Below are 25,249 nucleotides of genomic sequence, written 5' to 3' on the forward strand. Positions count from 1 at the left end.
GCACCGTCCGACCGATCCCCGGATGACCAGAGCAGGGTGATGTGTGGGACCAATAGATCTGGTCACGGACAGCAGATGGAATGTATTGATGCCCGAAGGGACACTGGAGGGGAGCGGGCTCTGTACGCAACGCCTGCTCAATGTCCGCGTCCAGCTCCCACACGACCGGCGCTACCAGGCAGGAGGCCGGAAGAATGGGAGTCTGGTCCATGGGCCGCTCCTCTGTGTCATACAGCCGGGACAGTGCGTCTGCCTTCACATTCTGGGATCCTGGTCTGTAGGACAGGTTAAACACAAAACAGGTAAAGAACAATGCCCACCTTGCCTGACGAGGATTCAGTCTCCTAGCTGCCCGGATGTACTCCAGGTTGCGGTGGTCAGTCCAGATTTGGAAGGGGTGTTTAGCCCCCTCAAGCCAATGTCTCCACGCCATCAAAGCTTTAACCACAGCCAACAGCTCCCGGTCCCCAACATCATATTTCCGCTCTGCCGGGCTGAGCCTCTTCGAGAAGAAATCACAGGGGCGGAACTTCGGTGGCGTGCCCGAGCGCTGAGAGAGCACGGATCTGATCTCAGCCTCGAACGAGTCCACCTCCACTATGATTGCCAAGAGGGGTTCCGGATCGGCCAGCACAGGAGCCGAGGTAAACAGAGCTCTTAGGTGCCCAAAAGCCCTGTCCGCCTCAACCGACCACTGCAGACGTACAGGACCCCCCTTCAGCAGTGAGGTAATGGGAGCAGCCACCTGGCCAAAACCCCAGATAAATCTCCGGTAGTAATTGGCAAACCCTAAAAATCTCTGCACATTCTCTACCGTGGTGGGAGTCGGCCATTTATGCACGGCTGCAATGCGGTCACTCTCCATCTCCACCCCTGATGTGGAAATGCAATACCCTAGGAAGGAGATGGCCTACTGACAGAACAGGCATTTCTCAGCCTTGACGTGCAGGTCTTGCTCGAACAGTCGTCCAAGTAAGGACACATGCTCGGCGCACCTCGCCGTTATCTGATTTAGACCTCTATAGTCAATGCACGGTTCAGACCTCCATCCTTCTTCTTCACAAAAAATAAACTTGAGGAGGCCGGTGAAGTGGAGGACTGAATATAGCAGGAGATTTATCGCACAATCCCCCCGTCGAAGGGTTGGTAATTGAGTCGCCTTCTTTTTACAGAAGGCGAGAGCCAAATCGGCATATTCTGGGGGAATGCGCACGGCGGAGACCTAGTCTGGACTTTCCACCGTGGTAGCACCAACGGAAACACCTACACACCTCCCCGAGCACTCTCGCAACCACCCCGTAATAGCCCTCTGTTGCCAGGAAATGGTGGGGTTATGACGAGCCAACCAGGGAAGGACTAGTACCAAGCTCTGAATCGACGAGCGCCTTATGCTGAGAATGCGGGGTGAACTCAGGGAAACAAACAGATACAAACAGGTTGACAACAGAGGACTCTGGATGAGAGTGGTGCAGACTCACCTGGGGTGACGCCAGAGTGACCCTGCCTGGTGCCTCGACTCCCAGAGGGACCAACACGGCACCGACCAGCAGTGAGCCCTCTGCGGCCACAGATGGTGGATGTGAAGGCCCCTCCCAACTCCATAGGCACCGGAGCGGGAGTGCTGGGAGATGGAACCAACAGAGCCCCCTCAGGACGGCCACGGATGACCAGCAGGTTATCCAACCGGATGGACAGATCCACCAGTTGGTCAAAGGTGATGGTGGCATCCCTGCAGGCCAACTCCCCTTGGACGTCCTCATGCAGGCTGCATCGATAGTGGTCGATGAGGGCCCTGTCGTTCCATCCTGATCCAGCAGCAGAGGTCCGAAACTCTCTCGCAAACTCCTGTGCGCTCCTCGTCCCCTGCCTCAAATGGAAGAGTCGTTCCCCGAAGTGGTCCAACGCCGCATCTTCCTCTCTCTACACGGCGTTTGCCCACTCCAGAGCTCTCCCCGAGAGGCATGAGACGAGGGCGGATACTCTCTCCCTTCATGAGGAAGCTGGGTGAATGGTGACCAGGTATAGGTCCAGTTGTAAAAGGAACCCCTGCGGCCGTCCCATCATACTCTCTGAGAAGGGAGAGACGCATCCCACCGGAGATGGATCCAGACGGGTTTGGTAGAGGTAACCCCGGTTGCGCTGGTCGAGGCTCTGGAGAGACTGCCTGTCTCTCCCAGCGGTCCATGGTCTGGAAACCGCGATCCATCATGGCACCGAGATGATGTAGCATTGCCGGGTGTTCCTGGACGCGCTCCTCGACTCCTCTGAGCTGCTCCTGCTGACTCCATGGTAGATGTAAGATTCTGCCAGATGTGTGCGTACGGGTAGCAAAGTCAGGTGCAGGAGAGCAGAGATTTGTGAACAGGTGCACACATTATTTAGGCAAAAGTGCACACATTATTTAGGCAAAAGTGCCAAATGCGCAAAACAGTCACAAGAATTATGTTTAACAATAAACATCTTCGTGAAAAATAACATGGAAAAAACAAGCAAGCCAGTCTGGCGCGTCAACAATACACACATGTAATACACAAAGACACGATGGGGAACAGAGGAATAAATACATGTAGATTGATTGGGGAATGAAAACCAGGTGTGCAGGGAACAAGACAAAACAAATGGATACATGAAAAATGGAGCGGTGATGGCTAGAAAGCCGGTGACGTCGACTGCAGAGCGCCGCCCGAACAAGGAGAGGAGGCGACTTCAGCGGAAGTCGTGACAGTCTATCATTGCACTTTTAACCATTTGTTAAAAGCACAGCAAAGTTCAAATGGGAATACAATGTCAGATATTTATATTATTTATACAACAGATTAGTGTTTTATCGCTGTACTTCATCGAATAGCAGAAGCAAATGGCCTGTATTGCAGTTGAGATCACATTAAAAGTACATGTTGCATGCGATCAATGCCGTTTGCGATTCTGCGCAGATTATTCCAGCAATTGTGAAGATCTCCACAGACTTGCAACATGTGGCCATGCTATCTTAAACATGCACACTTTATATGATTACATAATAAGAAATGTTACCTTAATGTGGCCATGGATGTGTTACTCATTTTAAGGTTGAATGTTCCATTAGGTTGTTATTAATTTCAGGCTATTTACTGTATTACACAAGTAGTATTGAATTGCGTTTGGTTTACAACACAACCAAATATCAAGATTTAAAGGAGATTAATCTACTGCTTGGATCCCATTCTTTAACTTTTTTGTTGTTGAATTCCACCCCCACAATCTTGTCTCCTCACTGCAACTCCCCAACAGGCTTGGGAGAGGAATCATGCGTCCTTCGAAACATGACCCGCTTAACTGCACTCCTGACACCTATGTGTCAGATGAAACACCGCCTGCAGGCACCCGGCCCGCCACAGGGAGTTGCTAGAGCGCAATGAGCCAAGTAAAGCCCCACCAGACAAACCCTCCCCTAAACCAGACAACACGGAGTCAATTGTGCACCATCCTATGGGACTCCCAGCCACAGCCATTTGTGGCACAGCCCAGGAATGAACCCAGGTCTGTAGTAACTCCTCTAGCACTGGGTGAATGGTGACCAGGTATAGGTCCAGTTGTAAAAGGAACCCCTGCGGCCGTCCCATCATACTCTCTGAGAAGGGAGAGACGCATCCCACCGGAGATGGATCCAGACGGGTTTGGTAGTGCCTTAGACCACTGCGCCACTTGTTGAGGCCATCATTCCTTATCTTTTAGTTGTGGTTTAGTTGGAGACATTAATCCAACATATCATTTCGACAAGTTAACAGGCTATTCATTTGATTTCAAAAGTGATATTGAATTGTGTTATTGAAATATCAACATTTGAAAGAGATTCATCTTCTGATTGGTTAGTTCAATCTGTGCCACTGACTTCCAGTTTGTCTACAAATTAATAATTTATATGTTGGATTTACATCTCCATCTCAACCAAAATCTAGAGTGCCTTCAGAAAGTATTCATGAATACATGAATATGAATTTTCTGAAGGCACTGTAGATTGTTGGTAAAATGATGGACTGTCGTTTCTCTTTGCTTAGTCAAGCTGTTCATGCCATAATATGGTCTTGGTCTTTTTCGAAATAGGGCTATGTTCTGTATACCACCCCCAACTTGTCACAACACAACAGATTGGCTCAAACACATTAACCTCTTGAAGCTAGGGGGCACTATTTTTATTTTTGGAAAAATAACGTTCCCAAAGTAAACGGTCTATTTCTCAGGAACAGATGCTAGAATATGCATATACAGTGGGACAAAAAAGTATTTAGTGAGTCACCAATTGTGCAAGTTCTCCCACTTAAAAAGATGAGAGAGGCCTGTAATTTTCATCATAGGTACACTTCAACTATGACAGACAAAATGAGAAAAAAAATCCAGAAAATCACATTGTAGGATTTTTAATGAATTTATTTGCAAATTATGGTGGAAAATAAGTATTTGGTCACCTACAAACAAGCAAGATTTCTGGCTCTCACAGACCTGTAACTTCTTCTTTATGAGGCTCCTCTGTCCTCCACTCGTTACCTGTATTAATGTCACCTGTTTGAAGTTGTTATCAGTATGAAAGACACCTGTCCACAACCTCAAACAGTCACACTCCAAACTCCACTATGGCCAAGACCAAAGAGCTGTCAAAGGACACCAGAAACAAAATTGTAGACCTGCACCAGGCTGGGAAGACTGAATCTGCAATAGGTAAGCAGCTTGGTTTGAAGAAATCAACAGTGGGAGCAATTATTAGGAATTTTTATTTATTTTTTATTTATTTTATTTTTTATTTCACCTTTATTTAACCAGGTAGGCTAGTTGAGAACAAGTTCTCATTTGCAACTGCGACCTGGCCAAGATAAAGCATAGCAGTGTGAACAGACAACACAGAGTTACACATGGAGTAAACAATAAACAAGTCAATAACACAGTAGAAAAAAAAGGGGGGGGAGTCTATATACAATGTGTGCAAAAGGCATGATGTAGGCGAATAATTACAATTTTGCAGATTAACACTGGAGTGATAAATGATCAGATGGTCATGTACAGGTAGAGATATTGGTGTGCAAAAGAGCAGAAAAGTAAATAAATAAAACAGTATGGGGATGAGGTAGGTGAAAATGGGTGGGCTATTTACCAATAGACTATGTACAGCTGCAGCGATCGGTTAGCTGCTCAGATAGCTGATGTTTGAAGTTGGTGAGGGAGATAAAAGTCTCCAACTTCAGCGATTTTTGCAATTTGTTCCAGTCACAGGCAGCAGAGTACTGGAACGAAAGGCAGCCGAATGAGGTGTTGGCTTTAGGGATGATCAATGAGATACACCTGCTGGAGCGCGTGCTACGGATGGGTGTTGCCATCGTGACCAGTGAACTGAGATAAGGCGGAGCTTTACCTAGCATGGACTTGTAGATGACCTGGAGCCAAATGGAAGACATACAAGACCACTGATAATCTCCCTCGATCTGTGGCTCCACGCAAGATCTCACCCCGTGGGGTCAAAATGATCACAAGAACGGTGAGCAAAAATCCCAGAACTACACGGGGGGACCTAATGAATGACCTGCAGAGAGCTGGGACCAAAGTAACAAAGCCTACCATCAGTAACACACTACGCCGCCAAGGACTCAAATCCTGCAGTGCCAGACGTGTCCCCCTGCTTAAGCCAGTACATGTCCAGGCCTGTCTGAAGTTTGCTAGAGAGCATTTGGATGATCCAGAAGAAGATTGGGAGAATGTCATATGGTCAGATGAAACCAAAATATAACTTTTTGGTAAAAACTCAACTCGTCGTGTTTGGAGGACAAAGAATGCTGAGTTGCATCCAAAGAACACCATACCTACTGTGAAGCATGGGGTGGAAACATCATGTTTGGGGCTGTTTTTCTGCAAAGGGACCAGGATGACTGATCCGTGTAAAGGAAAGAATGAATGGGGCAATGTATCGTGAGATTTTGAGTGAAAACCTCCTTCCATCAGCAAGGGCATTGAAGATGAAACGTGGCTGGGTCTTTCAGCATGACAATGATCCCAAACACACCGCCCGGGCAACGAAGGAGTGGCTTCCTAAGAAGCATTTCAAGGTCCTGGAGTGGCCTAGCCAGTCTCCAGATCTCAACCCCATAGAAAATCTTTGGAGGGAGTTGAAAGTCTGTGTTGCCAGGCAACAGCCCCAAAACAACACTGCTCTAGAGGAGATCTGCATGGAGGAAAGGGCCAAAATACCCGCAACAGTGTGTGAAAACCTTGTGAAGACTTGCATAAAACGTTTGACCTCTGTCATTACCAACAAAGGGTATATAACAAAGTATTGAGATAAACTTTTGTGCTTGACCAAATACTTATTTTCCGCCATAATTTGCAAATAAATTCATTCAAAATCCTACAATGTGATCTTCTGGATTTTTTTTCCTCATTTTGTCTGTCATAGTTGAAGTGTACCTTTGATGAAAATTGCAGGCCTCTCTCATCTTTTTAAGTGGGAGAACTTGCACAATTGGTGGCTGACTAAATACTTTTTTGCCCCACTGTAATTGACAGCATAGGATAGAAAACAGTCTAAAGTAACCAAAACTGTAAAAATATTGTCTGTAAGTATAACAGAACTGATATTGCAGGCGAAAGCCTAAGAAAAATCCAATCAGGACGTGACTCATATTTTGAAACTGTGTGTTCCTATGCATTCATATTGGCCATTGAAAGGGATATCAACCAGATTCCTTTTTCTACGTATTCCCTAAGGTGTCTACACGTAGTTTCACGCCTTTATGTTGAAGAATGAGCGTAAAGGACCACATTGCGTAAGTGGCCAGCTGAGGGCTCTCAGAGTGATTATTGCGTAAAAGACAGAGGTAGCCATTTTTCCTCTCGGTCCTACTGAAAAGCCAATTGTCCCGGTTGATATTTCTCAACATAACGTGACAAACAAACGGAGGTATATTGAGTATAAAAATAATCTTTATGGAACAAAAGGAACATTTGCTGTCTAACTGGGAGTCTTGTTTGCGGACGACACAACAGTGGTAGGCTTGATTACCAACAACGACGAGACGGCCTACAGGGAGGAGGTGAGGGCCCTCGGAGTGTGGTGTCAGGAAAATAACCTCACACTCAACGTCAACAAAACTAAGGAGATGATTGTGGACTTCAGGAAACAGCAGAGGGAACACCCCCCTATCCACATCGATGGAACAGTAGTGGAGAGGGTAGCAAGTTTTAAGTTCCTCGGCATACACATCACAGACAAACTGAATTGGTCCACTCACACTGACAGCGTCGTGAAGAAGGCGCAGCAGCGCCTCTTCAACCTCAGGAGGCTGAAGAAATTCGGCTTGTCACCAAAAGCACTCACAAACTTCTACAGATGCACAATCGAGAGCATCCTGGCGGGCTGTATCACCACCTGGTACGGCAACTGCTCCGCCCTCAACCGTAAGGCTCTCCAGAGGGTAGTGAGGTCTGCACAACGCATCACCGGGGGCAAACTACCTGCCCTCCAGGACACCTACACCACCCGATGTTACAGGAAGGCCATAAAGATCATCAAGGACATCAACCACCCGAACCACTGCCTGTTCACCCCGCTATCATCCAGAAGGCGAGGTCAGTACAGGTGCATCAAAGCTGGGACTGAGAGACTGAAAAACAGCTTCTATCTCAAGGCCATCAGACTGTTAAACAGCCACCACTAACATTGAGTGGCTGCTGCCAACACACTGTCATTGACACTGACCCAACTCCAGCCACTTTAATAATGGGAATTGATGGGAAATGATGTAAATATATCACTAGCCACTTTAAACAATGCTACCTTATATAATGTTACTTACCCTACATTATTCATCTCATATGCATACGTATATACTGTACTCTACATCATCGACTGCATCCTTATGTAATACATGTATCACTAGCCACTTTAACTATGCCACTTTGTTTACTTTGTCTACATACTCATCTCATATGTATATACTGTACTCGATACCATCTACTGTATGCTGCTCTGTACCATCACTCATTCATATATCCTTATGTACATATTCTTTATCCCCTTACACTGTGTATAAGACAGTAGTTTTAGAATTGTTAGTTAGATTACTTGTTGGTTATCACTGCATTGTCGGAACTAGAAGCACAAGCATTTCGCTATACTCGCATTAACATCTGCTAACCATGTGTATGTGACAAATAACATTTGATTTGATTTGATTTTATTTGTCAGTGAAAACATCCGAAGATCATCAAAGGTAAACAATTCATTTGATTGCTTTTCTGATTTTCATGACCAAGCTTCCTGCTGCTAGCTGGACATAATGCTATGCTAGGCTATCGATAAACTTACACAAACACTTGTCTTGCTTTGGCTGTAAAGCATAATTGCAAAATCTGAGACGACAGGGTGATTAACAAAAGGCTAACCTGTGTTTCGCTATATTTCACGAATATGAATATTTTCTAGTAAGATTATTTGGCCGTTGCGCTATGCTAATCAGTGTAGTTGATGACAATGCGCTAGAAGGGTTAACCGTAATGTCATTGAGTCTCCCGTAGTCAATGCACGAGCACCGGCTCTTGTCCTTTTTCTCTACGAAAAAGAAGCCTATACCGGCGGGAGAGGAAGAGGGACAGAAATCCAGCAGCTAGGGAGTCCCCAATGTAGGTATCCATAGCCTGTCTCCGGTCCCGACAGAGAGTGCAGACATCCCCGTGGTGCTAGAGAGGTCAATTCCACAGTCATAGGATCGGTGCGGCAGAAGCGATGTGGCCTGGGCCTTGCTGAACATCTCCCGGAGGTCCTGGTACTCCGCGGCAATGGCGTAGAGGTCCGAGGCACCTTCCGAAGGGCAGGTTGTGCTGACTTAAGGCAATGGCTTTGGCAGAACGGGCTCCAGCCCATGATGGCACCAGTAGACTGGTTAATGAGGGGATTGTGTTGTTGGAGCCAGGAGAATCCCAATACCATGGGAATCAGAGGGGACTTGATGAGAAGGAACTGGATAGCCTCACAGTGGTTCCCAGTGGAGTTGTGGGTGACTCGGCCTGTAGAGCAACCATCCAGCGCTCTAACGTCAATGGGAATGTAGAAGGGCTGAGTGGGGATGTTCAGCTCGGACGCAGGGTGACATTCAAATAACTCTTGTCGGCCCCAGATTCAACAAGAACCCGGAGAGATTTGGACTGGTCGCCCCACAGCAGGATGGCATGAAAAGGGGTGCGAACAGGGGAAGCAGGAACGTTCTCCATATGGCTCACCAGGGTCCTTGCTCCTACCGGTGAGCCTGGATTCTTTTGAGGACAAGAGGACACGAAATGACCAAGAATCCTGCAATACAGACATCTCTTCACGTCGATCCTGTTTTGCCATTCCGCTGGCGACTCTACCTAGGCCAGCTCTGCCTAGTGGCATAGGCTCAGGAAGTGGTGACTCTGCCATCTTCGGCAGGCTTCGGGGCAGGTCGTAAAGCCTTGGTTCCTCTCGGCAACGAGACCGAGGCAAGATGGGATCCCTAGGCGTGCAAGCAAAATTGAATTTCATTTCAGTCCATTTCGGATCGTCAAAGCGATGAGGAAATCGAGATCCGTAGGTAACTCCCGAGCAGCAAGCTCGTCCTTGACCTCCTACGAGACGCAAACTTTCTAGGACATAGGCATGTCTTATAGGGGCAGAAAGTTTAAATTCTTGTTAATCTAACTGCACTGTCCAATTTACAGTAGCTATTACAGTGAAAAAAGACCATGCTATTGTTTGAGGAGAGTGCACACCAACAAAAAACTTTTATAACGGCAACTGGTTCGATACATTCACCTCTGAAGGTAAATAATGTACTTCCTGAGGGTCCCAGAGATAAAATGTAGCAGAGTTTTGATTGATAAAATCTATTTTTATATTCAAATGTAGAAACTGTGTTCTACAATTTGAACCCCTGCTGTCTCTGGCTCCACACCCACCCTGCCAGGCCATCTAGATGTGTGAAAGTTAGTGTATAGGTTAATGATCCATCATGTATGACATTAAAGGGGGTGTATAAAACTTACATTTTGTATTACCATATAATTTTTGCATGTTCTCTATAGTTTGTTACATTACAATGTATGTACCAAATTGATCCATTTGGCACATTTGGGCAGACTTGATACAAAATATTGTACCAGTATTGCCATGCCTCATTGGATCAATCTGAAACTTTGCACATGCATTGCTACATGGGTTGCTAAAATCTAAATTGTGCCTAAACTTAAAATACATCATGGCATTTCTATTGCATTTCAAGATGATAAAAAAAACGATATAAAAAGGTACGCATGTTTTTTTGTTCGTATTATCTTTTACCAGATCTAATGTGTTATATTCTTCTACATTAATTTCACATTTCCACTAACTTCAATGTTTTTCCTTTCAAATGGTATCAAGAATATGCATATCCTTGCTTCAGGTCCTTAGCTACAGGCAGTTAGTTTTGTGTATGTCATTTTGAAAAAAAGGGTATGATCCCCAGAAGAAAGAGTTACCACTGCTGTAGAATAAACCCACAATGGGTTGTTATCAATAAAATGGTGCCGAGCATTCCATTTGCCTGCTAGAGAGCAAGGAGACCGCAACTCCGCTAAAACCAATGACAACTGCGTGCCGTTTTCAAGGGACTGTTAAATAGATGTTAACTAATTGGTTGTAATATCATCACCTCTTTAAGAGCATAGTCAGAACTACACATTTGCAATTATTCCATGCAAAACAATTGCACACATTTAGTTATTTTATCATCAGAGTTACAGGCTACAGCAAGTAACTGCATGCTTTTCATGACCAGTAAACATCAATTGATCATGTCATTTCAGATTTGTGAGGGTAGCACAGTTTTTATTTGAATTTCTGGCTCAGTTGACCGCCCTATTTATCTATTTCAGCAGTACTCTTTATCGCCTTTTAAAACACAGTGAATTACCTAAGTCCTAGTGTAGGCCCATTTTGGCATATCAAAACATAAAAATAAACAATGTATTTTAATTTGGGACGATTCATCTTCAGTTTGGGATGGTTGAAATTGCACTTCGGTACGATTCTGGGACGGTGATGAAAAAAGGGCAGGTATATTCACAAGTACTCCAATGTATAAATGTTTTTGAAAGTTTAAAATGAGTAAAAGTTCATGAACATTTCATAATTGTATTTCTATGTTTTTGTGTAACTAGCAAAATATTGGTGATGAGATAATATTGTATAAAAATAGTTTTATACTGAGTGATGAAATGCTAAGTTGGCTATTTTAGCTAGGCTAACGTTAGATGGCTAGCTAGATGAACTAGCAAAACAGCTAGCCCAGTGTCTGGATCTTCCCCTTTTCTGTTTCAACTGCAGTTTCAGATGAGCAGCCCTCAGTGAGTCAGTGTTTACCCTAGTGAAAAAGTAGCTAGTGCCCTTAATGAACATGCCAATGTCAAAGAGGACAAAAGTGCAGGACATAAGGTTCTGCCGAGGAATGTAAGTAATTTAATGAATGGATATGTAGCCAATTAGCTCATCCATATATTTATATGTACATATTCCAATTCCATCCCTTTACTTAGATTTGTGTGTATTAGGTAGTTGTTGTGAAATTGTTAGAGTACTTGTTTGATATAGCTGCACTGTCGGAACTAGAAGCACAAGCATTTCGCTACACTTGCAATAACATGTGCTAACCATGTGTATGTGACCAATAAAATTTGATTTGATTTTAACTACACTCTACTTTTCATAGACTGGCACTAAGTATTCAGCTAGCTAGCTATATCTATTGCCAGAGAGTAGATAAATAATATAGCTATTAAAAGCAGAATGTAATTTATGTTAATAAGTTATTAAGGCCAGCCATTTTTGTCATATGATATGAGCGGTATTTGATACATGATTATGGCACGGTTCAAAGACAGGCAATAGAGTGTGAGAGAGAGCACCGCTCATGTTGAGGCAGGGAGAGGATGAACAGATCATCAGATGAGAATTTAAGATATAAGTCACTATCAGTTCAACTCATCTTTGCTGACTGTAGCCCAAGTGCTGCATTCTGTTTTCATTTAGTTGTCATAGAGGTTGAAGATGTGGCTGCTCTTAACAATGACTCAAAGCAGATTGAACTATATTGCCATCTGTCATATCCACCAGGATAAGCCGGACACCATAGATAGGAAAACAATATGCCCAAATGGTATTTCTGGCAGTGACAAGCATACACATGTATTTGGTGAATTTAAGTGAATTAAGACTTTAACTATGTTTAAGGTTGGGGTATATCGACCACATTATTAGCAATTTCTTAAAATATAGTTTCCCTTAAAAATTCACCAGAAACAACCAATTCACAGCTATTGAAAAAAAATATATGTGGGGTCATGACTCCGGACGACCTAAAGGGGTATTGACCACAAAACCCATTGACCTTGACCCCCCTGATATCCAACAGAAAGTTACGACCTTACATTGAAACAGCGTTGATTAAACTGCTTTGTGCCCAGAGGTCCAGTTCCCTCCACTTTAGGGTGTTGAGACAAGATAACCCTTCTGAGCAACTCTGAGATTGAGATGATTGACTTCATGTATTTACAGTTAACTGCCAAAATAATGGAAACAGTTGAGTAAATGAGGGATACACATTATTTTGAAAACAGGTGCTTCCACACAGGTGTGGTTCCTAAGGTAATTATGCGATTATCATCCCATCATGCTTATGGTCATGTATAAAAATGCTGTGTAAGGCCATTATTTTATCTACCATGGCTATGCCCCCTTAGGATGGCAAAGCCCCCATTTCACAGGGCATAAGTGGTCACTGACTGGTCTGATGAGCATGAAAATGATGTCAACCTTATGCCAGGGTCATCTCAGTCACCAGATCTCAACCCAATTGAACACTTATGTGAGATTCTGGAGCAGCGCCTGAGACAGTGCTTTCCACCACCATCAACGAAATACCAAATTATGGCATTACTTGTGGAAGGATAATGTCGCATCTCTCCAATAGAGTTCCATAAACTTGTAGAATCTATGCCAAGGTGTATTGAAGCTGTTCTGGCTCGTGGTGACCCAATGGCCTATAAAAAATGCTTCATGTCGGTCTTTCCTTTATTTTGGCAGTTACCTGTATTTAGTATGCCTATGTATAATTTTTAGTTTGTACTTTAGTCTTTGAACCATTGCTCTCTTCAAATTACAGGCATACTGACGTATTCTAATTTTATTTTATTTAACTTTTATTTAACTAGACATTGACGGCCTACCCTGGCCAAACCCTATCCTAACCCGGATGACACTAATTTTGCCCAATCATGCCCGTTTGTGATACAGCCCGGGATCAAACCCGGGAATTTAGTGACGCCTCTAGCACTGTGATGCAGTGCCTTAAACCGCTGCGCCACTCAGGCTCAAATGGGTGGTCATTCAAGGCTTCTGATCCCCACACTCTATGAGATATAGTTTTCAATCTGTATGTGCTGAGGAGGTTGCTAAAACATCATTACCAACCATATCTACTGCAGCTGCTACAACTTCTCCTTGCTTACCAACTTCTGTGTGAACATGGATGAAGAAGATTCACTACAAAATCCAAGGAGTTTCCTCCTCGGAATAATGACTGATCTGTCGCCGCAGACATTTCAGAGGGATCCCTCCCCGCTTCTCCAAGGGAGCGTCCTCCACGCTCAAGGCCCTCTAACTCAGCCATACAGGCCTCACATGAAAGGCTTCTACCGATAATCCGACGAGGGACTGAGCAAGCTGTTCGTCTCGAAGAAGGGAAAGAGGAAACAGGGTGACAGAAATTACTGAGGGATTTTTCTCTTCTTCTTGTTCTCGTGATGAAAAGCTGTAGCTGCTGGGGGCAAGATATTGTGGGCCTCTGAGATGTGGCAGAACATCTCGGAACGTTCTGTTTGAGACTGCGAGGCTGTAAACAAGAAGACGTCGGACAGTGTTTGAAGTTATATAAATTGGCGCTGAGAGAGAGTGTGTTATGTGTATGCTAGTTGTTTTTCTTTTGCTGCCTGGCTGTCAAACCCAGGTGTCCTCCACGCCACAAGATTGTATTTGCCCTCTGAGCTAATGCCCATCTAATAAAGCAAAGTTAGAGGGAAGGTTACTCCTCATGCAGTTAGATGTCCTCTGTCCGGTCCTGGGGGGATTTCCATGTGGGGGATATCAAAGTCTCTGTATTATCTACTGTGAGTAAAAGTGTCCAGACTGGAACATGACCAGCAGGATCTAATATCCACACCAAGAGACTGCCATCTACCACCCAAGACTTGAAGTACTTGGAAATACCCATTATCCTGGTTTCATTGGCAAATAATCCCATTCTGAAGATACAAAAGCATATTTTGGGTCTGAAATAGTATTTTGATGTGATAAAAATATGAAATGACTGAAGTCTGAATCTTCGTGTCAAATGTTTTTGTCCAAACTGGTAGATTAATTTTTACAACTCCCCGAGGACTGTATGGATGGTTGGAAGTTGTATGTCTCATCTTCCATACCCTGATTAACATTTGACCATGGAGCATTGTTCTTAATGATTTTGGTGGGATTTCTAGGTCATTTTTTTTGTGTGAGGCTGATTCTGGTTTGGCGCTCAACAGAGTGTGCACCACACACTCATTAAACACAAATCTCACAAACATTTTCACTTGCACATCTATCAGTCTGCCACACACATACACTTCCAGACTTACTGCGTATTTACATATTCAAGATCAAATGGGGGGTTGCTTTATTTTTGTAAGTAACACAGAAAGGTTGCCTTTTCCATTTTGGATTTGACAGCAGCAGCTGGTGCAGGATTACACTAGGCAGGTGGGTTATCAGCACATGCTAATGAGAAACAAACACCAGGTATTCAGGTGGCTTCCCACTGAGCAAAACGTGAGGGGAATTACCAATGACAACGCTTGAGGTGAATGACCGTCCCTCTCCCAGGACAATACTTCACAGACTGATCCCAACTCCTGGAGATGGTAATTTATTTTATTTAACCTTTATTTAACTAGGAAAGTCAGTTAAGAACAGTTAAGAATTATTTACAATGAAGGCCTACCCCAGGCAAATCCGGAGGACGCTGGGCCAATTGTGCGCCACCCTATCGGACTCCCAATCACGGCCGGATGTGATTCTGCGTGTATTTGAACCTGGGACTGTAGTGACGCTTCTTGCACTGAGATGCAGTGCCTTAGACCACCGTGCCCCTCGGGATCCCCATTGAAGCCAGCTAAGGGACTACTTACAGTGGGGTAAACAAGTATTTGATATACTGCCGATTTTGCAGGTTTCCCTACTTACAAAGCATGTAGAGGTCTGTAATTGTTATCATAGGTACACTTCAACTGCGAGAGTTGGAATCTAAAACAAAAATCCAGAAAATCACATTGTATGATTTTTAAGTAATTAAGTTGAATTTTATTGCATGACATGTGTGTCCGTGACACAACGCTGTTCCTATCTTGTCTTTTTGTTTTGGCCTTGTATAATGGTGTCCATATTTGGACAGTCACATGTTGATGGACATCTCCCCCATGATGCTCAGCGTTCGTTACTCAGCCCACCATTGGTGATGGCTTAACTCAATGGCCTGTGTTCGGCCTCGTGAAATCAAAGATGTTAAATATAGTTAATCCAGATAGTTACAATGGTTTGCCATAAGATATGCATATTATTAGTAGATTTGGATAGAAAACACTCTGAAGTTTCTAAAACTGTTTGAATCATGTCTGTGAGTACAACAAAATGTATTTATCGAAACCCTGAGGACAAACCATTCAGATGGTCTTCATTGGGAATCCAAATTTCTAAGGGACCTTCTTGCAGTTCCTACCGCTTCCACTGGATGTCAACAGTCTTTAGAAATTGTTTGAGGTTTTTACTTTGTGTAATGAAGAAGTACGGCAATCTTGAACGAGGGTAATTTGTAGTGTACTGTTAGATAGAGGCTCATGACCAGAAAGCTAGCTACAGTTTGTTTTTCTCCTGTATTGAACACAGATCATCCCGTCTTCAATTTGATTGATTATTTACGTTAAAAAATACCTAATGTTGTATTACAAAAGTAGTTTGAAATGTTTTGGCAAAGTTTACAGGTAACGTTTGAGATATTTTGTAGTCACGTTGCGCAAGTTGGAACCAGTGTTTTCTGGATCCAACGCGCCAAATAAATGGACATTTTGGATATATATTTACGGAATTAATTGAACAAAAGGACCATTTGTGATGTTTATGGGACATATTGGAGTGCCAACAAAAGAAGCTCGTCAAAGGTAAGGCATTAATTATATTTTTATTTCTGAATTTTGTGTCGCGCCTGCAGGATTGAAATATGCTTCTCTCTCTTTGTTTACCCAAAAGCCTTTCTGAAATCTGACATGTCAGCTGGATTCACAACAAGTGTAGCTTTAATTTGCTATCTTGCATGTGTGATTTAATGAAAGTTAGATTTTTATAGTAATTTAGTTGAATTTGGCGCTCTGCATCTTCCCTGGATTTTGGCCAGGTGGGATGAGATAGGGATAGGGGGCAGGGGGCAGCATTGTGGGGTAGTGGGCAGCATTTTCACTTTTGGATAAATAGCGTGCCCAATTTCAACTTCCTGCTACTCATGCCAAGAATATAAGATATGCATAGTATTAGTAGATTTGGATAGAAAACACTCTGCAGTGTACTGTGTACTGTTTGAGAGTTGCGTAAGACTTGAAAAGTAGCGTTACTTTGTGATCCTCCTGTATTGAAAACAGATAGACCCGTCTTCAATTTGATCGATTTATTAATGTTTAAAAATACCTGAAGTTGTATTACAAATGTAGTTTGAAATGTTTTGGCAAAGTTTACAGATAACTTTTGAGATATTTTGTAGTGACGTTGCGCAAATTGGAAGCGGTTTTTTTCTGGATCTAACGTGCCAAATAAATGGACATTTTGGATATATATCGACGGAATTAATCGAACAAAAGGACCATTTGTGATGTTTATGGGAAATATTGGAGTGCCAACAAAAGAATCTCGTCAAAGGTAAGGCATGATTTATATTTTATTTCTGCGTTTTGTATGGTGCCTGCAGGGTTGAAATATGCTATTCTCTCTTTGTTTACTGTTGTGCTATCATCAGATAATAGCTTCTTATGCTTTCGCCGAAAAGCCTTTTTGAAATCTGACATGTCGGCTGGATTCACAACGAGTGTAGCTTTAATTTGGTATCTTACATGTGTGATTTAATGAAAGTTAGAATTTTATAGCATTTTTTTATTTATTTGGTGCTCTGCATTTTCCCTGGCAATTGGCCAGGTGGGACATTTCCGTCCCGCCTATCCCAGAGAGGTGTTTTTAACATAAATCTTCAATAATGTTCCAACCGGAGAATTCCTTTGTCTGTAGAAAAGCAATGGAATGCGAGCTACCTCTCACTTGAACAAGCGTCACGAGCCTGTGGCACTCTGTCAGACTCAAAGAGCCGTTATGAGCCCCTCCTTTACAGTAGAAGCCCCAAACAAGTTTCTAAAGACTGTTGACATCTAGTGGAAGGCTTAGGAAGTGCCACATGACCAATATCCCACTGTATCTTCAATAGGGAATGTGTTGAAAAACGACCAACCTCAGATTTCCCACTTCCTGGTTGGATTTTGTCTCCGGTTTTTGCCTGCCATATGAGTTCTGTTATATTCACAGACATCATTCAAACAGTTTTAGAAACTTGAGAGTGTTTTCTATCCAAATATACTAATAATATGCATATATTAGCAACTGGGACTGAGTAGCAGGCCGTTTACTCTGTGCATCTTTTTCATCCAAGCTACTCAATACTGCCTGACACCAGCCATAAGAAGTTTTTATAAATCATTCCGAAATGTCAGTATACTTTCAACAACGCCAGGAACATCAAGCAGCAAATTCAGGCGGGAAAAGCAATATACTCTGTACTGTACTGTGCAAATCCATGTCGCTAAGATGTCCTCTGCATGTCTATCATAATTTCTGTGGAGGAAATAATTCCTCTGGGAGATGTTTTTATTTCCTTGTTTAACCTCATTTCATTGCCTAAAATAATAAGTAAAAAGGCAGCACATATGGAAAATCAACATTAAATCAGCATATTCCATGTGTCTGAGGTTGCAATTCTTCACTGGAAAGTAGGGCCTGTTGAAAATCCATTAATCACAATGAAAACTCCTCAATGACAAAAATGCCTTTTTTGGACTTGCAAAATTTCAGTAACTTTTCCCAAATTCTCATGTTTTCCAGAAATACTGAATCCTCCAAGCAGAATTTCAGAAAAAACTTGGAATTTAGGGGATATAGGGGATATCCAAATTCTGCGTCCCTACCCCTTTCCTCAACTTTTTGGACCTTTCACTACCCTTCATATTGATGGAAATCATAATGTAGTTATTTAGCCCATATTCCTTTCAAATTACAGAGGTGGAATTTTTCTTTATTAATGAGGTCTTACATCATAATTCAGATTTTATTGCAGACACTACTATGCATAATGGCTTTCATGAAAATGTCAATATTTATGCACAATGGACCCTTTCAACAAGTGAAAGCTAATTCAGGCCACTTAAATGTTTTTGTGTGTAAAAGTATATGAACATAGGCAGCCAATTGTAAGCAATTAAAATAATTTATTGTGACAACATGGAATTAAAATATGAAAGTTGGCATATACTCTCGCTGAAAGAACACACTCACCCTTAGTTCACAGCCAAACACTGACTTGCAAAACATATCAGAAGAAGACAAAGAAGTGTTTGGTACAGTAGGTCTTGACTTAATTTTTTTTCAGTGGAGGTAGATTAATAAATATATATATATATATATACAGTCGAAGTCAAGGGTTTACATACACCATAGCCAAATACATTTAAACTCAGTTTTTCACAATTCCTAATATTTAATCCTAGTAAATAAATTGAATGGCATATCTAGACTAGTGTTTTGCAGGTGCCATTTAATAAAGCTGCCAGTTGAGGATTTGTGAGGCATCTATTCTTCAAACGAGATACTCTAATGTACTTTTCCTCTTGCTCTTCAGTTTCTTGGCAATTTCTCACAAAAAAATAGCCTTTATTTCTCAGAACAAGAATAGACTGATGAGTTTCAGAGGAAAGTTCTTCTGGCCATTTTGAGCCAGTAATCGAAACCACAATTACTGATGCTCCAGATACTCAACTAGTCTAATGAAGGCCAGTTTTGTTGATTATTTAATCTGCACAATAGTTTTCTACTGTGCTAACATAATTGCAAAAGGGTTTTCTAATGATCAATTAGCCTTTTAAAATGATAAACTTGGATTAGCTACACAACGTGTCATTGGAACACAGGAGTGATGGTTCCTGGGCCTCTGTACGCCTATGTAGAATTGCATTAAAAATCAGCCGTTTCCATCTATAATAGTCATTTAAAATATTAACAATGTCTACACTGTATTTCTGATCAATTTGATGTTATTTGAATGGACAAAAAAAAATCTGTTTTTCTTTCAAAAACAAGGACATTTCTAAGTGACCCCAAACTTTTGAACAGTAGTGTATATACAGAATATTTTGTTTCTTATTATTTTCAATGACGGCCTACCCCGGTCAAACCTGGGCCAATTGTGCTCTATCCTATGGGACTCCCAATCACGGCCCGATGTGATCTAGCCTGGATAGTATGTATTCATTTGTGTATGCCCATCTCCCATTTGGTATGATATGTTATGAATTACAAATCGTGTAATACTCTACTTTAACCTCTTCAGTCGACCCTCTACTTTTTTGAACATTCTGTTAAAAATCGCGCAACATTTCAGCGCCCTGCTACTCATGCCAGGAATATAGTATATGCATTTGCTTAGTCTGTGTGGATAGAAAACACTCAGACGTTTAAAAAACTGGTTAAATCACTGCTGTGGCTTTACCAGAACGGCATTTACATCGAAAAGCACAGGAAAAACTGATCACTGAAAATGGGGAAAATATATCCATGCGCTACTTGAACCCATTGATAAACGTGAACCACAATTAATTGACTGAGGTTGCAGTACCTACAGCTTCCACAGGGTGTCTAGAGTCTTGTCATTTCCCTTCGAGTTTTTTCTTGGTCAAACACATACAGGACACCGTATCTAATCCGGTCTAGGACCGGATATTTTCGTTGAGTTTCTAGCCGGACATTTTTCCAGACGGACAGCTAATGATCTTTACATCGCCTCCTGATGAATTTTATCGCTTATTAACGTTTACTAATACCTAAAGTTGCATTACAAACGTATTTCGAAGTGTTTTGTGAAAGTTTATCGTCGACTTTTTTGAATTTTAAAAATGACGTTACGTTTTGAAACGATGTTTTTTTCGTTTATCACACAGTCTACATATAACGATATCTAGGCTTTATATGGACCGATTTAATCGAAATAAAGACCCAAATAGTGTTTATGGGACATCCAGGAGTGCCAACAAAGAAGATGGTGAAAGGTAATGAATGTTTTCTATTTTATTGTGCGGTTTGTGTAACGCCGAAATGCTAATTATTTTGTTTACGTCCCCTGTGGGTCTTTTGGGGTGTTGCATGCTATCAGATAATAGCTTCTCATGCTTTCGCCGAAAAGCATTTTAAAAATCTGACTTGTTGCCTGGATTCACAACGAGTGTAGCTTTAATTCGATACCCTGCATGTGTATTTTAATGAACTTTTGAGTTTTAACTAATACTATTAGCATTTAGCGTAGCGCATTTGCATTTCCAGAGCTCTAGTTGGGACGCAAGCGTCCCGGGTAGAAGCAACAGGTTAAGAATTTGCAAAACGTACAATATGGGGTTAAGGTTAAAGTTAAGTTTAGTAGTTATGTTAAAGGGTTAAGCTTAGGGTCAAGGTTAGGCATAGGGGAAGGGTTAGCTAACATGCTAAGTAGTTGAACTCGCAAACTTTGGGGTTCCTAGACATTGGTGTTATATACCTACCTGCCTACCCAACTCTACCAACTACCCTCCTTTTGTTTTTGTGTAAAGTAACCATCTGGCTTATGTAACCATATCAAACGTAACATATCATACTAAAGGGAGTGTCTCGGATTTACAATTTACAATAATACAAAATGCTTTGAGTGAAGCAATGCTGAGCGTGTTGTTCAGCACAGGAGGTTGGGGTCACCTTAATTGGGGAGGATGTTCTCATGGTAAAAGCTGGAGCAGATTAAGTGGAATGGTATCAAATACATAAAACACATGGCTTCCATTTGTTTGATGCCATTTCATTTGCTCTGATCTGGTCATTATTATGAGCCGTCCTCCCCTCAGCAGCAGCAGCAGCAGCTCCGTCAGGTTTAAGCTTGGCTAGTCGAAAAACACTAACTAAAGATACAATTATTTACACTTCTTCAAATCTTGCAGGAGAAAATTCAATGGAAATTGAGACTTCTAATCTATGACTGAGTGCCTGATGTATTTTTCAAAATGGCCTCATGGCGAGCCACTGGCCTTCAGTTTCATAAGAATTCAATCGAATGACCTTAACCCAGTTTCAACATCCAACAATAACCATTCATTAAGAAACTCAATACAATAACCATTCCAATTCTCTACAAATCTACAAATCTAATTCTCTACAAATCTATTATCTTTTTTTCTGAGGGAGGGGGTTCAAGGTCATGCTATTTCATTCTCGTGGCATATACTGTATGAGTCACAGTCTTTGTTGTTGTTTTCTTTGACAGTCCATCTTTCTTAACCATGCGTTTAACGCATGATTCAGTTCATGATCGGATTCAAATGTTCCATTGATAAAAAGTAATAACATACCAGTATTCCATGTATTATATTAGTTAGTGGTTTGGTATTTTATGTGTGATGAAACTTTCAGTATGGAAGTAGCTAATGGTACAGGTACTTGCATGGCATCTCCTTGACAATGACATGGGCCATTCTAAATGGGAAAAATCTATATCTTCCTGAAAATAATCAGTGGTAAACAAACTAGAAGGATGCTCCTCAGTTAAGACTTACAACCATCTGATCCATACAGGGTTTAAGGTCATTCCACTGGCTAATGATACTGTATAGAGCCGTAGAGTATCGCGTCTAGTCATTAGCAACCTGAGCCCGTGGTTGCAATTTCCGTTAAAGGCCTGAAAATGGTCGCTAAAGGAACAGAGCTGATGGTGCACAGTGGCTAATGGGGTCACAGGTTTCTTAAACAATCTGCCTGCAACATTGATGTGTAAGGTTACACCACTCTAGCTGCTTTTACACAGGCAGCACAATTCTGGTCCTCAAAACGAAACAGAATGGCGCCTGTGCTATTTTTTATTTTTTTTTGCATTGTTTGTAACTTATGTTTTTGCTTATTTTGTACATAATGTTGCTGCTACCATCTCTTATGACCGAAAATAACTTTGAGGCATCAGAATAGCGATTACTCACCTCGAACTGTACGAAGAGTTTTTCTTTAACGTGTCTGATGCAAAGGATATACTGCTTTCTTGGGAACGGGCCCAAATCCCCATCATTTGCGTGAAGGAAAGACGGGGAAAAAGGGGCTGCCTTCTGAGAATTCATAGGCTAGTGAGTAAACTTCCACTACCATCTGTTCAAATAGCCAACATGCAATTATTGGAAAACAAAATATATAATATACTATCAAGACTATCCTACCAACCGGATATTAAAAACTGTAACATCTTATGTTTCACAGAGTCATGGCTGAACGATGACATGGATAATATAGAGCTGGCAGGATTTTCCATGCATCGGCAGGATAGAGAAGCTATTTCTGGTAAGACGAGGGCAGGGATGTCTGTCTATTTGTCAATAACAGCTGGTGTGCAATGTCTGATATTAAAGAACCCTCGAGGTATTGCTCACCTGAGGTAGAGTACCTTATGATAAGCTGTAGACTACACTATCTACAAAGAGATTTCTCATCTATATTATTCGTAGCCATCTATTTACCACCACAAACCGATGCTGGTACTAAGACCGCACTCAACCAGCTGTAAAAAGGCCATAAGCAAACAAGAACATGCTCATCCAGAAGCGGTGCTCCTAAAAGCCGTGGCCTTTAATGCAGGCATTACATTTTACCAGCATGTCACATGTTCAACCAGAGGAAAAAAACTCTTTACTCCACACACAGAGATGCATACAAAGCTCTACCTCGTACTCCATTTGAAAAATCTGACCATAACACTATCCTGCTGACAAACAAAATCTAAAGCAGGATGTACAAGTGACTCGCTCAATACGGAAGTGGTCATATGACGCAGATGTTGCCATCTAATGCACATTCAAATGTCATAAATCAACACTACAGTGGTCTCCCTGTCCTCGGCAGTGCCTTGACTGCATTACTGTTGATGATATCTGGAAATGTGCATGTACACCCTGGCCCATCTACTGTTGCTAGCCACAATTCTGACTTGTGCTCTGATGTCTGTTTCACTGATTTCTGCTCTTGTAAAAGCCTGGACTTTTTGCACGTTAGAAGCTTATTAACTAAACTGGATCAATTGAAAGTGTGGGTTCACAGCTCTTATCCAGAGGTGTTGGACATTACTGAAACGTGGTTTAAGAAAGAGTGTTTTGAATACTGATGTTAACCTTTTTGGCTATAAACTTTTTTTTCGGCAAGACATATATTCAAAAGGTGGGGGGTGGCAATCTTTACCAAGGATCAACTTCAATGCTCGGTTGTCTCCATCAAGTCTGTCCCCAAACAATTTTATTTGCTGGTTTTAAGCAAATAACTTTCAAATAACGCTTCCTTGACTGTTGCGGGGTGTTATCGTCCTCCATCATCACTGGCCTGTACCCTACCTGCCCTAAGCTCTGTCCTGGCCCCTTACACTAAGTCTAAATTTGTCACTGCCAAGTGTCTTCACTGACATGTTCAACCTCCCTGACTGAGTCTGTAATCCCTACATGATCCTAACAGACCACCATAGTCCTTGTGCCCAAGGAAGCGAAGGTAACCTGCCTAAATGATCACCACCCTGTAGCACTCACGTCGGTAGTCATGACGTGTTTTGAAAGGCTCGTTATGGTTCACATCAACAGGATCATCCCGGATACCCTAAACCCACTCCAATTTGCATACTGCCCCAACAGATCCACACGCAATCTCAATCGCACTCCACACTGCACTATCCCACCTGGACAAAAGGAACACATATGTGAAAATACTAAACTAAGGACCCTGGGACTAAACACCTTCCTCTGCAACAGGATTCGGGACTTCCGGATGGTCTCCCCCCAGGTTGTAAGGATAGACAACAACACATCTGCCACGCTGATCCTCAACACTTGGGCCCCTCAGACATGTGTGTGCTTAGTTCCCTCATGTACTCCCTGTTCAGCCATGACTGCATGGCCAAACACGACTCCAACACCATCATTAAGTTTGCTGATGATTACCGACAATGATGAGACAGCCTATAGGTAGGAGGTCAGAGACCTGGCAGTGTGGTTCCAGGCCAAAAACCTCTCCCTCAATGTGAGTAAGACATAGGAGCTGATCGTGGACTACAGGAAAAGGCGGGCTGATTAACATCGACAATGCTGTATTGGAGCGGGTGAGAGCTTCAAGTTCCTTGGTCTCCACATCAGCAATGAACTATTATAGTCCAAACACTCCCATACAGTTGTGAAGAGGGCACGACAACACATTTTCCCCCTCAGGAGACTGAAAAGATTTGTCATGTGTCCCCAGATCCTCAAAAAGTTCTAAAGCTTCACTATCAAGATCATCCTGACTGGTTGCATCACCGCCTGGTATGGCAACTGCTCGGCATCTAACCGTGAGGCGCTACAGAGGGTAGTGCGTACAGCCCAGTACATCACTGGGGCCAAGCCTCTTGCCATCCAGGACCTGACACTAGGCAGTGTCAGAGGAAAGCCCCCAAAAATGGTCAAATACTCCAGTCACCCAAGTCTAGGACCAAAAACTTTCTACCACCAAGCAACAAGACTGCTGAACAATTCATCAAATGGCCACCCGGACTATTCACATTGACCCCCTCCCAATTGTTTTTACACAGTTGCCCCTCGCTGTTTAGTATCTATGCATAGTAATTTTACCCCTACCTACATGAACAAATTACCTCGACTAACATGTATCCCTGCACATTGACTCGGTACCGGTTCGCCTTGTATATAGCCTCATTATTGTTATTTTATTGTGTTCGTATTAATAATTTTTTACTTTAGTTAATTGGGTAAATATTTTATAAATAAGTCTTTCTTTGAACTGCATTGTTGGTTAAGGGCTTGTAAATAA

Source organism: Oncorhynchus nerka, linkage group LG2 (genome assembly GCF_034236695.1).
Source record: "Oncorhynchus nerka isolate Pitt River linkage group LG2, Oner_Uvic_2.0, whole genome shotgun sequence".
Taxonomy (NCBI): Eukaryota; Metazoa; Chordata; class Actinopteri; order Salmoniformes; family Salmonidae; genus Oncorhynchus; species Oncorhynchus nerka.